This window comes from Fundulus heteroclitus, unplaced genomic scaffold (assembly GCF_011125445.2).
Source record: "Fundulus heteroclitus isolate FHET01 unplaced genomic scaffold, MU-UCD_Fhet_4.1 scaffold_151, whole genome shotgun sequence".
Taxonomy (NCBI): Eukaryota; Metazoa; Chordata; class Actinopteri; order Cyprinodontiformes; family Fundulidae; genus Fundulus; species Fundulus heteroclitus.
The window spans coordinates 234931-251400 of NW_023396563.1; the positions used below are offsets into that span (position 1 = coordinate 234931).

General features: G+C 43.6%; 2 long non-coding RNA genes across 4 annotated transcripts; both read right to left on the bottom strand.

The window, feature by feature from the left end:
• Positions 1-3160: 3160 nt before the first annotated feature.
• LOC118558724 lies at positions 3161-11496 on the bottom strand. Of its 2 annotated transcripts, none has more exons than XR_004928447.1 (6): positions 11480-11496; positions 11227-11378; positions 11042-11141; positions 10888-10967; positions 4786-4944; positions 3161-4692 (listed from the first exon to the last, which is right to left on the bottom strand). It is a non-coding gene; the product is annotated as an uncharacterized LOC118558724 (long non-coding RNA). The 2 variants fall into 2 exon arrangements; XR_004928448.1 differs by having other exon boundaries at positions 4786-4994.
• Positions 11497-11508: 12 nt separating this feature from the next.
• Positions 11509-13704, bottom strand: LOC118558725. Of its 2 annotated transcripts, none has more exons than XR_004928449.1 (5): positions 13606-13704; positions 13334-13488; positions 12969-13152; positions 12610-12706; positions 11509-11604 (listed from the first exon to the last, which is right to left on the bottom strand). It is a non-coding gene; the product is annotated as an uncharacterized LOC118558725 (long non-coding RNA). The 2 variants fall into 2 exon arrangements; XR_004928450.1 differs by having other exon boundaries at positions 11590-11604; positions 12577-12706.
• Between the last annotated feature and the right edge of the window lie 2766 nt (positions 13705-16470).

A 16470-nucleotide genomic window follows, 5' to 3' on the forward strand; every position in this document is an offset into this window, starting at 1 on the left:
AGCTGACATGAGATCATCTCTGGTTTCTTCAAGGCCTTCTGTGTCTGAAGAGCCATCAGCCACGGTATCCAAAGGTCTGGATAAAATAAGAGGAGAAGAGGATATATTATGTGCAGAACTGAAATTTTTAGAACACAAGAAAAAAAAAAAACTAAACTGCCTCTTTATTGTGCCCCAGCTAGGGAAGTGCAGTGAAACTCATGTTCAGTGCAGAGACTCAGAAAGAGGTTATATCCTCAGACAATTAGGCTTCTCAGCTCAAACCTGAGTATATCATGTCAGAGCTTTATCACTTGAACTTTATTAATACTCTAAGTAAATATTTCTCACTTCTCGTCAATCATTCTTTACATCAAATATTCCTATTTTCCTCCACTCTCATTTAATCTCCTTTCTGTCTTCCTATCTTCTTCCTCTCTCCTCTTGTATCAATCTTACATTATTCTAAAACAGAGACATTATATATTTAAAATCACTTCCAAAAACATTAGATTGTACAACATGAAAACGTCCTCTTATTATTATTATTATTATTTCCTCTGATTAAATACAAAAAATGCTAATTACCACAATACTAGGAGCTACAGGCAAAAACAACATAATAAATGAACCTTAAACAGGCAGTTATCTCTTCCTCCATCATTCTCAGATCATGTAAATATTTTCTCATTCAGTTTTCCTGTTACTGACTCCTATTTTTTTCATGAGGAACTTTCATAAATTCAAACTGAGCAGTAGAAAAGTTAAACCTAAGCCTGGAAGTCTATGCTCATAAATCACAACCATAAATCAGCAAAACAACTTGTAATAACTCTACTAATAACTAACTATCTGAAATATAAACTAAAGGTCACCAATCAGTTCTAAAACCTCTTTAGACGAACCCTTGTTGATCCCTGGAGAACCAGCAAACCAGATTAGCGCCTTACAAAGAGTTTTCAATCATTCTGTTACATTTTATCTGAGTGTCTTTTACTGATGTGAGCAGCAACTCGTGGTCTTGTCTTACTTTTTATTGATTATTTTTTTAACCTGGAAAAAAAAAAAAACATTTCTCACAGGATCAGCTTGATCCAAATAAGATGAATCGATTAACACACTTACCATAACACAGCAGCTCCCCATCAGTTGCCACCAGTTGACGACTTTTCACTTCTTCTTCTTTTGTTTTAAAAGTGGTGCGCTCGTCTTCTTCTTCTTCTCCTCCCTTTCGTGTTTTAATGGCATCTGACATCCAAAAGGATCATTACCGCCATCTAGTGGTGCGCTCTGTTCCTCGTCTTTATATTATCAGCAGCGCAACCAGCTACCGCAACACATTTTCCCCCTCGGTAAAATCGGGGACATTTCCGGGGACAGCTTTAGCCGGGGACAGGTGGTCCAAAACGGGGACAGTCCCCGGAAAACGGGGACGTCTGGTCACCCTAGACTAAGTCAGTAGAACTGCAGGCCTGGACAAAAAGGTAGAGAGAGAGCTAAGCTATCAAGGTAGCAAGCGCTAATCTCTCCCAATTAGCAGCATTGCAGCCACACCAACAGCATTTCAAGTGTTATAGCTGCCCAAGTTTGATCTCTTAACACCAGAGGAGTGGTCTAAATGTATCAGACACTTTGGGCAGTTCAGGATATCATCTGGACTTGGGTTGCAGCCATAAGAAAACCAGGTTAACCCTCTGATATATACAATGGCCGACAAAGGATAGGAAATGATTCCTTCACTGAAACTATGCGACGTTGAGGTGAGAACCACACCCCCAAATACTAACTGGATGTGCACGTTGTTGTCAGAAGGAACATTAGCTTTGAACGTGCTGAGCTTAATCAGAGGTAACAAGAAGCGAGTGCAACCGCAAATGGTTTTATTACATCATTAAATGCCTTGGCAGAACATTGTGGCTATAGGAGGCTGCACAGTAAAATGACGAGAGACAGACTCGTCGTAAGAATAAGGGATAAATCTGAGCAACTGCAAATGGATCCCGAGCTCACTTTAGAAAAAGCAGTGACTTAGATTTAAGTGAGCTTGTTAACAAACAGCAGGATCTTCTTAAAGTTAACTTTAAGCATGAAAATAAATATAATGTGGACATCATTAAAGAAAAAGATTCCCTTTTACAGTAAAAACACGTGGCCAGCCATAGATGCACTGAGTAATCAGTGTAAAAAGAAGAGTCACTATGCAAGAGTGTGCAGGTCTGGAACAAAAAGAGAAATATGGGCAGCAGGTGATGACAGTGAAGAAGAAGTTGCATTTCTGGGCTCAGTAGCAACAGATGAAATGGAGGAAGCTTGGATAACTGAAGTAAAAGTGAACAATCTGGACTAATTACTCAAAATAGACACAGGAACGGATGTAACCGTGTTGCCAGGAAAAGTGTACGTCTCTCTGTCACAGACACCACAGCTGCAACCCACAAAATATACATTGTATGGTGCAGGTATGTCTCCACTAGCAGTTAAAGGGAAGTTTACCGCTAACCTGAGCACTCCCAGCTAAACTACAGTACAGCCTGTGTATGTAGTAGCAGATCTGACACAAGGGTTACTTAGCCGCACAGCAAGTGTAGCAATTGGGTTGGTGGCCAGGGTAGAAGCAGTAAAGGAGCAGTTCCCAAAACTATTCAGTGACTTAGATCAGATGGAGGGGGAATACAAAATCTTAGATGCTAAACCATTTGCTCTGTCAACCCCAAAACGTGTCACTCTTCCCTGTTACCCAGAGTAAAAAAGGACTAGCTCAAACAGAAGAGGGGTAATCTCCAGAGTAGAACAGCCTACTGACTGGTGTGCAGGTATGGTCCCAGTACCCAAACCAAACAGAGAAGAAGTTTGTGTGTGTGTCGATTTAACTAAATTGAGCAACTCTGTTAAAAAAATAATGACACATATTGTCATGAGTGGAGCACACCCTAGGATAGCTAGAGGGTGCAAACTCGATGCAAACTCAGGATTTTGGCAAATACCTCTGTCCAGGGAGTCGGTGCTTCTCACAACCTATATCATGCCCTTTGGAAGAAATTGCTTTAACACACTTTGTCTTAGAAACCCTTCAGCTCCCTGTGGATGGAACTCTAAACAACAGCTGACTTCCCAGAGTTATTGAATAAGGAGACGGCAGAGTGATGAAGTTCCAGCACTTTTATTGACAAACAGCATTTATTGAAAAACAAGATAACTCATTACAGGAATATGCAAATACAACACCAAGGACTCATAACAGTTACAAATCATGTGTGCTGGAACTTTTAAAAAAGATCAGCTTGAATGCTTCATGGAGTTTTAACACACAAGATCAAAGGTTTAGCATTCGCCTACAATTTAGGGTTCAACTAATTAAGTAAGGCCTGTTTTAGGTCCCTATGCACAGATTATTTTAGTATATTAGACTACTTAAGCTAAGCCTGTATGCTAATTAAGGTCGAATCCGTCTACCCTCTCCCCACCCTGAAAACCCTCCTACTCGATCCTCCACTCACCACTTCGATGGATAACCATCCACCATCCTCAGATTTACCAAACCAGGAGCAAAAGCAGGAGAGGTTCAGTGTGGGTGGGAAAACAACCAGAAAAAGCTACCCACAAGAGTAGTAAAAACTGGTGAGACCCCCAGGGAGATCTGCTCTCGGCCAATCTGAGCCAGAAAACCCCGTGTTGAATCTAGGAGTTACCATTACCAGCTAATATTAAAGGATCTATAGAGCCAATCAGATCCCAGGTCTGTCCTTCTGTAATAAACAAAAATTGCATAAATCAGTGATCTTTGGTATAAGAAAACTCCATTTCTTTCATCAAGCAGTGAGAACAAAAAAGAATCATGTCAGGAAAAACATTTGAAACTCCAAATATCAATTAAAACATTGCTTAAGCAAAACTAAACTAATACAACTAAATCTAAATTGATAATAAAAAAGAAAACGTAACGGGGGGAAAAAAAACAATCTGACAATACTACTGTAAAATGGAAAATCAAACAAATCAATATCATCAAACAAATCAATATCATCAAACCTACAGGAACATTTTCAAAAGCATTACAAGGAACAGTCACCAAGAAGGAAAAAGGAAATCCATGTTAACAGGTTGTATCATTAACATTACAATCATCATCGTCTCTCAGATCAGGAATTTCAACATCTGTGGGCATGTTTCCCGGGGAAAACACCAGTCTCTGTATCCGTTTGACCCGTAAAGAAGCTACCAGATACTGCGGAGGTTAACCGTCGTCTAACCAAAGGGATTAAGGGATTAAATGAATAAATGCTTCGTCTTCCTCTTGCCTCCTCTTCTCTCCCCTTTTTCTTTTTTTAATCAGTCAGTTTTCTGACATGAAGGGAGCATAAGCAATGAGCAAACAGGCTGATTCTTGTTGTGCTCCACAGATCAGCTGTTTCAAACTCTGTTGTCTCTCTCTCTGGAGACAAGCAACTCAAATCACTGCCCGGAATGTTATTGTGATTCCGTCGGAGCAGTGCTCTTCACCCACCTCTTCCTGCAAAAAAACAACTTGTGGTGGGCCGCTGTCCTCACAGCCAGCTTTGTGGCTCAGGTGGATGGCGACGATCCTGGCGTGTGATCTTTCTTGTCCTGCGATTTGTCGGCCACTGGCGGTGGCGGCACCTTCCTGCAGTGTGACGCGTGGGTCCAAGGAAGCCGTTGTTCGACCTTCTCTGCCGCGTAAGTCGAGAGGAGCACCTGGAACGGACCCAGCCAGCGTTTGGATCTCCCATGTAGCTAATAAAATGTCGCTAATAAACTGTAGCTGTGAAACACAGATCAATCTCTTACCCTGGTTTTCATAGAAGACTAGGAAAGCGTTTCTTAGTCTACGGCAGCAGACAACTTCTCCTGTTGTTTGGCTGACATGTTCATCATCATCTGTTAGCCAAGAGTTTGCTGAATCCCCCATATCCAGCCCTCTTTGGATACTCTCACAGATGTGATGACCTGAGAGCAAAGGGCAAACATTTGCTCACCAGAGAATAACGACCTGTCGTCTACAAAACATCATAGTGTTTAAATACGGTTGAAGGACACGAGCAGCTGACTGATTTCTTATTTCTGAGACACATTCTTCATTTTATATCTAACATTTTTATTAGGCCCGAGCAGCGAAGCGCTGCGAAGGCCTATTGTTTCTGTGTTGTTTCTTATTATTATTATTATTATTATTATTTTTATTCTGCCCCCCTAAAGAGGGGGCTTTTTGGGGGCTTTATCATACTCAAAAACTCACCAAACTTTGCAGATGCATGGTGACGAATTAAAAATTTTGTATTTTAAGGTCGTCACAAAAATCAAAAGAAAAATGCCTCAACGGCGCCACCTAGCAATTTTCAAAGGACCCTCTTCTATTCACTTACTTCATCGTAGAGACATGAGATTTGGTACAGTGGTAGAGCTCACCAAGATGCTCAGAATTTACAATTAATGTCATAGTGCAAATATCACAGGAAGTCGGCCATTTTAGATTGAAGGTCTGATTTTGACCCGATTTTTGACGTTTACAGCATTGGTATTTGATCTAACTCCTCCTAGGGATTTTGAGCGAGCGGCTTGAAACTCGGTCAGTCTGATCATAAGGCATGGCCAATTAAAAGTTATCAAAACGGTGAGTTTTTGAGCATGCTGAAGGGTCGTTGGCAGGGGTCAAAATTCACCTACTCGCCATGAAACACAAAACTGTTATATTTCATACACAAAAACTCACAGAGCCACCAAACTTTCAGTAGTTGATCACCACTAGGTCTTCTTTAATATCCAATGGTCAAATGATGACATTGCTTAGGCCACGCCCCCTGACAACAGGAAGTGTCATGTTTTGTTGTAAGCGGTCGCTATGTTACCCCTCTGAGCTAATCAACATGAAACTGTGTCAAGAGACAGAAGACATATTGGTGTGTTGTGGATTCCAGCCCCAAGTGGATTCCATGGAGCAGGGCGGCGTGGTGGCGTGGGGAAGTCCCATCAAACCATATATTTTTAATCTTTTGACAGCATTATTTGCTCAAACCTGTCCACCAGGTGGCAGCAAGAGACCACAAATAAACCACAAACCAAGTTGTCTTGTTCAGTAAGGCAAGGCAAGGCAAATTTATTTATATAGCACAATTCAGTACAAAGACAATGCAAAGTGCTTTACATGATTAAAATATAGCAAAATAAAACAGAATAAAAGCAAGTAGGGATAAAATGTAGATAGAAAAAAGAACAAAAAAGTGGTGATTCAGTTAACTAGAACAGTTGAAGGCAATCCAAAACAAATGTGTTTTTAATCTTGATTTAAAGGAACTCAGGCTTTCCGCACCTTTACAATTTTCTGGTAGTTTGTTCCAGATCAGTGGAGCATAGGAACTAAATGCTGCTTCTCCTTGTTTAGTTCTGGTTCTAGGTATGCAGAGTAGGCTGGAGCCAGAAGACCTGAGTGGTCTGGATGGTTGATACACTGATAACAAGTCTGTGATGTATGTAGGTGCTAAGCCATTCAGGGATTTATAAACTAACAGAAGTATTTTAAAGTCTATTCTCTGATATACAGGGAGCCATGGAAGGACTTTAGAACTGGGGTGATGTGCTCTACTTTATTAGTCTTAGTGAGGACGGGGGCAGCAGCGTTCTGGATCAGCTGCAGCTGTCTGATCCACTTTTTAGGCAGGCCTGTGAAAACACTGTTGCAGTAATCAATTCTACTAAAAATAAACACATGGATTAGTTTTTCCAGATCCTGCTGAGACATTAGTCCTTTAATCCTGGAAATGTTTTTCAGGTGATAGAAAGCTGACCTTGTAACTTTCTTTAGATGCTTTTGGAGGTTCAGGTCTGAGTCCATCACTACTCCCAGATTTCGGGCCTGATTAGTGGTTCCTAGCTGAAGCGACTGAAGCTGTGTGCTAACCTTTGATCTCTCCTCTATTGGTCCAAAAATTATTACTTCTGTTTTGTTTTTATTCAACTGAAGAAAATTTTGGCACATCTACGTATTGATTTCTTCTAGGCATTTACTCAGTGCTTGAACTGGTTCATAGTCACCTGGTGACATGGTGATGTAAAGCTGTGTGTCGTCTTCATAGTTATGGTAGCTGATGTTGTTATTTTTTATTATCTGAGCTAGAGGAGCATGTAGATATTGAATAGGAGGGGACCCAGGATGGACCCTTGGGGAACCCCACATGTGATTTTTGTAATCTTCGATGTAAAGTTACCTACTGATACAAAAAAGTCCCTGTCCTTTAAGTAGGACCAGTGGAAACCAGTGGAGAGCTGTACCACAGAGGCCGACCCAGTTCTCCAGGCATTCTAACAGGATGGAGTGATCAACAGTATCAAATGCTGCCCTGAGGTCCAATAGAACCAGCACGGTGGTTCTTCCACAGTCTGTATTTATATGGATGTCATTAAACACCTTGATAAGGGCGGTCTCTGTACTGTGGTGAGCACGGAAGCCAGACTGGAAAACGTCAAAGCGGCTGGTCGTTGTTAAGAAGGTGTTTAATTGTTGAAACACAGCTTTTTCAATAATCTTACTGATAAAGGGGAGGTTTGAGATGGGCCTGTAGTTCTGGAGTAGTAGTTTGTCTAAATTGTTCTTTTTTAACAGTGGTTTGATAATTGCTGTTTTTAGGGACTGGGGTGAAACACCTGACAGAAGGGACGTGTTTATTATCTGAGTCAGATCAGATGCTATGACAGGCAAAACTTTCTTAAGGAAAACTGTGGGTAGAGCATCAAGACAGCATGAGGAGGAACTTAGCTGCTGAATGATCTGCTCTAAGCTTTTGGAGTTTATTTGGCTGAATTGGGACATTTTGTCAGGATAAGTTCCAGCTGAATACGGCTTTGGTTCTAGAGTTGATGTGGATGTACAAACTGATCTTCTAATTATCAGTTTATTTATTTTTTAGACTAGTTCCATATGAGAGGTTGCAAGAAAACTTGTAACTTTACTGAATTTGCAGCTTAAGAAGATTGGATTTGACAGACAACACCAACTGTCCCCTCAATCCAGTGCACACAATACCACAACAGACCTCATCACGCTCTACAGTACATCAAGAAAACTAAATCAACTAAAACAAGTTCACAAGTGCACATGAAATTAAGTTAATCCATATTTGTGTGTCAGGGTGTCTAAGCACTCTCCAGAATTTGACATCTCAGCAGGACCTGTAATAATTATAGAAAGTAACGTTATAGTTGTTCTGCCTTTTGTTAAGACAGCAAGGAATTCATGTCGTGAATACATTACATAAATAAGATATACATTAATTATTACTCAGAGGAAATCCATGCTAAAAACAGTTAGAAACGTTTTGGGTTCATATTTAATCAGAGTGAGACATCACAACTTTGTTAGATCTCTATGTGAATTACGTGAGATAGTGAGTGCTCTCACCTTAAATAAAAGATCTTTGACGTATTTTGCTCTGGTAAAAGCTGCTTTTCAGCGATGAAGCTAGGGAAACTGCTAATGTTGAAGTTGAATTTGTTCTACACGCTTCTGCCTTGGAAAATATTCGTCTTTTTACAAAAAGAATGTTTAAAGCCAGATTTGTGGATAAAGGTTATTCAGACAACGCAAGAAAAGGAAGCTTTGTGTGGGGAACTTTTGTCCCAGCTGTCTAGCTGCATATGGCCCCAGGACAGCACAATAGTTTTCTTGAAGTATAATTTTGGAGAAGTAGAAACAAGTATTAATTTCAAAAGGCAGGTAAAAAAGGAAAAAAGTTTTTACAAAATCTTAAAATGTTGGATAGTTGTTATTTCCATCTTGCTGTGAAAATTGGTGAAATATTATCATTTTTAATGCTTAGATATAAAATTGCAAGGCAATTACTAAAATTGCCGTTTCTTGAAAATGTTTTTTGGCATGCCATACTTTATATTTATAGGTAGCCTAGATGTGTATAATAAAAGAGTGGAACTAAAAGCTGGTCTAAAATTTTTATGGAGCTTTAACTTGCTAAGAGTAATAACGTTAGATGATTATATCTTTAAAATGAGATAACTGTCTCATAAAATGTGATAGTTTACTTGGTCTAAAGAGATGATTCAATTCAATGTTATTTATATAGCGCCAATTCATGAAATATGTCATCTCAAGGCACTTTACAAAGTCAAAATCAATCAGATTATACAGATTGGGTCAGATTATACACATTGGTCAAAAGAATTCCTATGTAAAGGAACAAGTTCATTGCATCAAAGTCTTGACAAGTAGCATTCTCTCTTGAAGAAGCGTAGAGCCACAGGGAGAGTCGTCTGCATTGTCGATGGCTTTGCAGCAATCCTACCTACTGAGCAAGCATGAAGCAACAGCGGGAAAAAAACTCCCCATTAACGGGAAGGAAAAACCTCCAGCAGAACCGGGCTCAATATGAACGGTCATCTGGCTCGACCGACTGGGGGTTACAGAAGACAGAGAGAGCAGAGACACAACAAGACAGACAAAAAAGCACAGAAGTTCTACATTAGATGGTAATAGCGGGTGATCTGTCTTCCCTGGATGATGCCACAGCTAACAGAACGCCAGACCAGGTGTACCTACTATGAAGAAAAAAGAAAAATCAAAAAGTTAAAAGCTGAAATTACAACAGTCATTCAAAATTGAAGAACAATAGACCCTGATGTCCTGCAGTAGCCTAAACCTATAGCAGCATAACTATAGAGGTAGCTCAGGGTAACATGAGCCACTCTAACTATAAGCTTTTAAAAAAAGGAAAGTCCAAAGAGCCAGCTTCTAGCGGAGAAGTTCAAGTATCTTGGGGTCTTGCTCACGAATGAGGGGAAGATGGAGCGGGAGATCGACAGGCGGATTGGTGCAGCGTCTGCTGTGAAGCGGGCGCTGTACCGGTGCGTGGTGGTGAAGAGAGAGCTGATCCAAAAGGCGAAGCTCTCGATTTACCGGTCGATCTACGTTCCTACCCTCATCTATGGGCACGAGCTTTGGGTCGTGACCGAAAGAACGAGATCCCGGATACAAGCGGCCGAAATGAGTTTTCTCCATAGTGTGTCTGGGCTCTCTCTTAGAGATAGGGTGAGGAGCTCAGTCATCCGGGGAGGACTCAGAGTAGAGCCACTGCTTCTTCACGTTGAGAGGAGCCAGTTGAGGTGGCTTGTGCATCTGGTCAGGATGCCTCCTGGACGCCTCTCTGGTGAGGTGTTCTGGGCACGTCCCACCGGGAGAAGGCCCAGGGGAAGACCCAGGACACGCTGGAGGGACTATGTCTCCCGGCTGGCCTGGGAACGTCTTGGGATTCCTCCTGAGGAGCTGGCCCAAGTGGCTGGGGAGAGGGACGTCTGGGCCTCCTTTATAAAGCTGCTACCCCCGCGATATTGCTAAAGTGTTCCTTTAGCAATAGTCCAATTGCTAAAGTGTTACTTTTACATTACTTTTGGGTGTGTATCTACCAATTTAGATGTTAAACTTTCAAAAAAGCTGTCTTAATGCAAGAAACAAAACCCTTAAACACATGAAATAGCAAGTAACTTTAAAAAACTAAAATGGTTTTGTTAACTTTTCACATTAAACTGGATTAACAGCTAGTAACATACCTTTGATTAAATTGGTATACTAATGTTTAAACCAGGGGTGTCAAACCTGCGGCCCGCGAACGATTTAGTCCGGTCCGGTGGCCAAATGCATTATCATTATTCAACGGCTGTATCTCCTCGCTGCAACGAGCGATCTGCACCAGATTTTTTGTGAGTCGGGGGGAGAGCTGCCGAACACGTTCGTGTGAATCGCCCAGTGGACGGGCGGGCAAAATGCGTGACAGCATCTGCGGTGGCGGGCGGCCGGCGGTGCGCAAATCCCAGCGGTGGCCAATAGGCCAGAGCGGCGCTTTGCTGCGAGGGCCGATCATCACCGCTTGCGGTTTTAATTTTTCTTACATTTTTGGCAGGGTGGAGAATGAGCTCTGCAGGGATGACTGCTGCGCTCCACAGTGGCACGTGTAATCTATCTGGTCCCCCTGCATGAGACAATTATTATTTTACTTTAAATCTCTCAGAACTGGGTTCTCTTTTCAAATATGTTTGCACTTACCTTGAAATACTCCTGCAGACACTGGCCCACCGATCCCCCTGGTACCAGCTCCAGAGTGAGGTTAACAAAGTCCTCCACTCTATAGGACTGCTCACCACAACTGAAATGGACAGTTGAGTTGAAAAATAACCACAGTGCTCCTGGAGACGCAACAAGTCAGCAGTGTAAATAGAATACATTCATACCCCCTGCAGGTTCTGACGTTTAACATCTGAAGTGTAATATGTTCACGGACTGGGCACGTGTAGGTCAGGCCAGAGTTTACAGCTGTCAGCTCAACCTCTGATGACACAGACCTCATTATGTCCAGAACACAAACGAGGAACTCATGGGCATCCTGCTCAGAAACCCAAAGAAATGGTTCAGAAGATAGGAATTAAACAAAATCTGTCAAAGATTGACACTGTGCCGTCTAGTATAAATAAGTATGGCACTAACCTTCTGCTCGTCATCGTTAAAATTTGAATTATACTCAGCGACGGTCCATTTAAAAAGAGGATGGAAGCGACTTATTCTCCTCTCTGATGTTGGAGTAGCGACTGACTTCAATATCTAGAAACCATCTGGTGAGAACAGAAGTGAAGAACATAATCTTTTTTTTAGGTTAAAATAAATGAAAGCCCCCTTTGTCATAGTAGTTGATTACCAAGGTTTACATCCAACTTAGATCTTGGCAAGACAAAGAAAATTGCTGTTTTTTTTCAACTGTGATTTTGTAAAGGTAAAAATCTGAAAGGTATGACATGTATTTGTATAGATCTTTATAACTCAGTACCTTATTGAATCATTTAATTTAATTTGTCCACTCTTATTTGCAGAGGAGCTTAAGCTCGGTCAGTTGTTTAGCTCCATCTATATTCCTATCAGTACTAAGCAACTTCATTGTCAATCCCAAAGGCATGATGCTGCTACCACCATGTTTGTCTCTGAGGAGGACACATTTAGAGTGATGCAGAGTTTTAGTTTTTCACCACAGATAATATGTTGCTGGCCAAAAAGTTTCATTTTCTTCTTATCTGACAGAGCACGTTTCTATCATGTGTGTGGTCTCCTTTGCATGGATTGTGTTAAACTTTCAACAAGGCCCCCTAAGGCTCTCTGTCTACAATTGCTTTCTTCTTGCCACTCTTCCATAAAGGCCAGATTTATAGAGTATATGTAGTTGTCCAGGAGACAGACACTCCACCTTATCTGTGGATCTCTGCATCTACTCCTTAGTCACAATTGCTAACGTGGCTGCCTCTTAATGCTTTCCTTCACCATTCATACTCTTTCTGTGTTTGGATCATAGATTGAACTGTTCCATGAGCTATTCAACGTTGCAGTGGATAATATTTAGGGGCATCAGAGTAAAGTGGAGTCTTTTCCATTTCACAGTCATGCATTACTCTTGTTGGTTTATCACATAAAGCCCCAATAAATGCTCAGAAGACGGTAATTATATCGTGGCAAAATATGAAAACATTGAAGGGGTATGATTATTGTTGCAATGCAGAGTATGAATGCAAATCTACACAGTTCTGAGTGTTCTTTACACTGATGATGTTTTATTGTCTGGAGTGCTGTACCTGAAGAGCTGGGATCTTGGGTGAGAGCAGCTCAGGGTCAGTAAGGACGCTTTGGAGGATGGAGTTGATATAGCATGTCATCCCCAGGTTGGGTAACCTTAAAACACACAAGACAAAGAACCAGACTCAGAACATGTGGCGTTCTGCTGACTTTCTTTCAACACATTAACTGAGGCATCTGCTGTGGATCCAGAGAAAGGCTCCATATGTGTCCCTTCTTCTTCTTTAAGTGGACAGACGTATGGAAAATACAGTAAAAATGTTCAGTAGAGTAAAAACTGAACACATCACAGTTGTTTCTGTTATTCATGTAATACTGAGTTCATGCAATCAACAACATTCAGCTTGGTTAAACATACCTTATCATAAATCAGTTGCAGCAGGAAAAGCCAAAACGCTATTTTCCTCCTTTTATCAGTGTCAGGTTGTCTAGAAGCTGGAGAAGATAGCATGGAGGAATCCTCCTTGTGTCCAGGTTCAGTATTTGGCGCTTCCCTGGTTCTCTTTAGAGTTGATGACTCCAGTTCAACAGTGCAATTGATACTAATGAAGAAGACATGAAAAAAGTATTAGTTGAATTTGAGGATGAGTGGGGATAAATCTGAACATCAAATAACCAATGATTTCTGAGGCAAACCAATCTCACATTGACATTGTATTTTTCTAAGAAATATCTGAAACTGGACTTTGGATCTAAAAAATAATAATAATGTAAAACTCATACACTTCTTCTGTGGTGGAGAATGGTTGGACTGACACTTCGACTGTCACACTTGGAGCTGCAGCTCATTGTGAGCAGATACAGGACTGTCAGGAACAGGCGAAGCCCTGAACTGGACACTAGCCTCCCCACCCTGAGACTTTTCATTTGTGCTGCAGCTATAAAGATCGAGAAAAAAAATGAAATGTGATTCTTTAATGGAATACAACTCTATAACACCAGTTTAACAATAAATGATAGAATATAAAGTTGGAGTTGGTGAAGTTTTATCTTACCTCCTTTCTGTATCTGAGGATGACAGGATTACAACCAGGGTGTTGTTCTGCTTCTAAATGCACTCTGATGAACTCAGACCGTGCCTCCTGTGGCCCTTTCCTGAACTTTCCCAAATTTAGTCACATTACATCCACCAACATGAAATAATATTTTATTTGAATCTTATGTGAAAGTCCAACATAACATATACAATTGTGACGTAGAAGGAATATCCTACATGATGTAAAACATTCGTTACAAATAAATGAAAATTGCTGTGTGCAAAGGTGGGAGCTTCCCACGCCTGCTAGTCAGAGTTTCCTACGCCTGCTAGCCAGAGTTTCCCACGCCTGCTAGCCAGAGTTTCCCACGCCTGCTAGCCAGAGCTTCCCACGCCTGCTAGCCAGAGTTTCCTACGCCTGCTAGCCAGAGTTTCCACGCCTGCTAGCCAGAGCTTCCCACGCCCGCTAGCCAGAGTTTCCACGCCTGCTAGCCAGAGCTTCCCACGCCCGCTGGCCAGAGTTTCCACGCCTGCTAGCCAGAGCTTCCCACGCCCGCTGGCCAGAGTTTCCACGCCTGCTAGCCAGAGCTTCCCACGCCCGCTAGCCAGAGTTTCCACGCCCGCTAGCCAGAGCTTCCCACGCCCGCTAGCCAGAGCTTCCCACGCCCGCTAGCCAGAGCTTCCTACGTCTGCTAGCCAGAGTTTCCACACCTGCTAGCCAGAGATTCCCACGCCCGCTAGCCAGTTTCCACGCCTGCTAGTCAGAGCTCCCACGTCCGCTAGTCAGAGCTTCCTACGTCTGCTAGCCAGAGTTTCCCACGCCTGCTAGCCAGAGCTTCCCACGCCTGCTAGCCAGAGTTTCCTACACCTGCTAGCGAGAGTTTCCACGCCTGCTAGCCAGAGATTCCCACGCCCGCTAGCCAGAGTTTCCACGCCTGCTAGCCAGAGCTTCCCACGCCCGCTAGCCAGAGTTTCCACGCCTGCTAGCCAGAGCTTCCCACGCCCGCTGGCCAGAGTTTCCAAGCCTGCTAGCCAGAGCTTCCCACGCCCGCTAGCCAGAGTTTCCCACGCCTGCTAGCCAGAGCTTCCTACGTCTGCTAGCCAGAGTTTCCACACCTGCTAGCCAGAGCTTCCTACGTCTGCTACCCAGAGTTTCCCACGCCTGCTAGCCAGAGCTTCCCACGCCTGCTAGCCAGAGTTTCCTACACCTGCTAGCCATAGTTTCCACGCCTGCTAGCCAGAGCTTCCCACGCCCGCTGGCCAGAGTTTCCACGCCTGCTAGCCAGAGCTTCCCACGCCCGCTAGCCAGAGTTTCCACGCCCGCTAGCCAGAGCTTCCCATGCCCGCTAGCCAGAGTTTCCCATGCCTGCTAGCCAGAGCTTCCTACGTCTGCTAGCCAGAGTTTCCACACCTGCTAGCCAGAGCTTCCCACGCCCGCTAGCCAGAGTTACCACGCCCGCTAGCCAGAGCTTCCCACGCCCGATAGCCAGAGTTTCCCACGCCTGCTAGCCAGAGCTTCCTATGTCTGCTAGCCAGAGTTTCCACACCTGCTAGCCAGAGCTTCCCACGCCTGCTAGCCAGAGCTTCCCACGCCCGCTAGCCAGAGTTTCCACGCCCGCTAGCCAGAGCTTCCCACGCCCGCTAGCCAGAGTTTCCCACGCCTGCTAGCCAGAGCTTCCTACGTCTGCTAGCCAGAGTTTCCACACCTGCTAGCCAGAGCTTCCCACGCCCGCTAGCCAGAGTTTCCACGCCTGCTAGTCAGAGCTCCCACGTCCGCTAGTCAGAGCTTCCTACGTCTGCTAGCCAGAGTTTCCCACGCCTGCTAGCCAGAGCTTCCCACGCCTGCTAGCCAGAGTTTCCTACACCTGCTAGCCAGAGTTTCCACGCCTGCTAGCCAGAGCTTCCCACGCCCGCTAGCCAGAGTTTCCACGCCTGCTAGCCAGAGCTTCCCACGCCCGCTGGCCAGAGTTTCCATGCCTGCTAGCCAGAGCTTCCCACGCCCGCTTGCCAGAGTTTCCATGCCCGCTAGCCAGAGCTTCCCACGCCCGCTAGCCAGAGTTTCCCACGCCTGCTAGCCAGAGCTTCCTACGTCTGCTAGCCAGAGTTTCCACACCTGCTAGCCAGAGCTTCCCACGCCCGCTAGCCAGAGTTTCCATGCCCGCTAGCTTGAGTTTCCACGCCCACTAGCCAGAGCTTCCCACGCCCGCTAGCCAGAGTTTCCCACGCCTGCTAGCCAGAGCTTCCTACGTCTGCTAGCCAGAGCTTCCTACGTCTGCTAGTCAGAGCTCCCATGTCTGCTAGCCAGAGCTTCCTACGTCTGCCTGACAGAGTTCCCTTCATCGACGCCTGCTACTCCAGCTCTCCAAGTTATCTTTCTGCTGTGCTGCTGGATCTGCTGCTACTCTAGCGCTCCAAGTTATCTCTCACATTTCTCACATTTCTTTAAAATTTGTTGTAATGCTGTTTACAAATGTTATTAGGAAGGTAATTTGCACTACATAGACCTGGTGCTGCTACATGAAGTGCACAAACAATTAAGTGTTTATTTTTTATTGTAATATTTTAAATGTTCTACATTGTTTGCTAGCCATTGTTAAAGTTTTGTGTTTTTCTGAAAGGAGCTTTGCACAAGTTAGTGTGATGGTACAGTTTTGGCCTACCTGTCTCCTCATAAACTTTCCAGCACTTTCCACCTCTCATGCAGCCCAGCTCTCACTCCACCTCCTCACTAGTTACACCTGCCGTTCCTAATTAAGCCTGGATTCAGTGCACCTGCCAACAGCTCTACTTGAACCTCCCTCAGTCTGCTCTTCTCCGCTGGATCGTCATCATTCTTCATCCAAACCTCGTCCTGCCTCGTGTTTCTCACGCCTGCTAGTCAGAG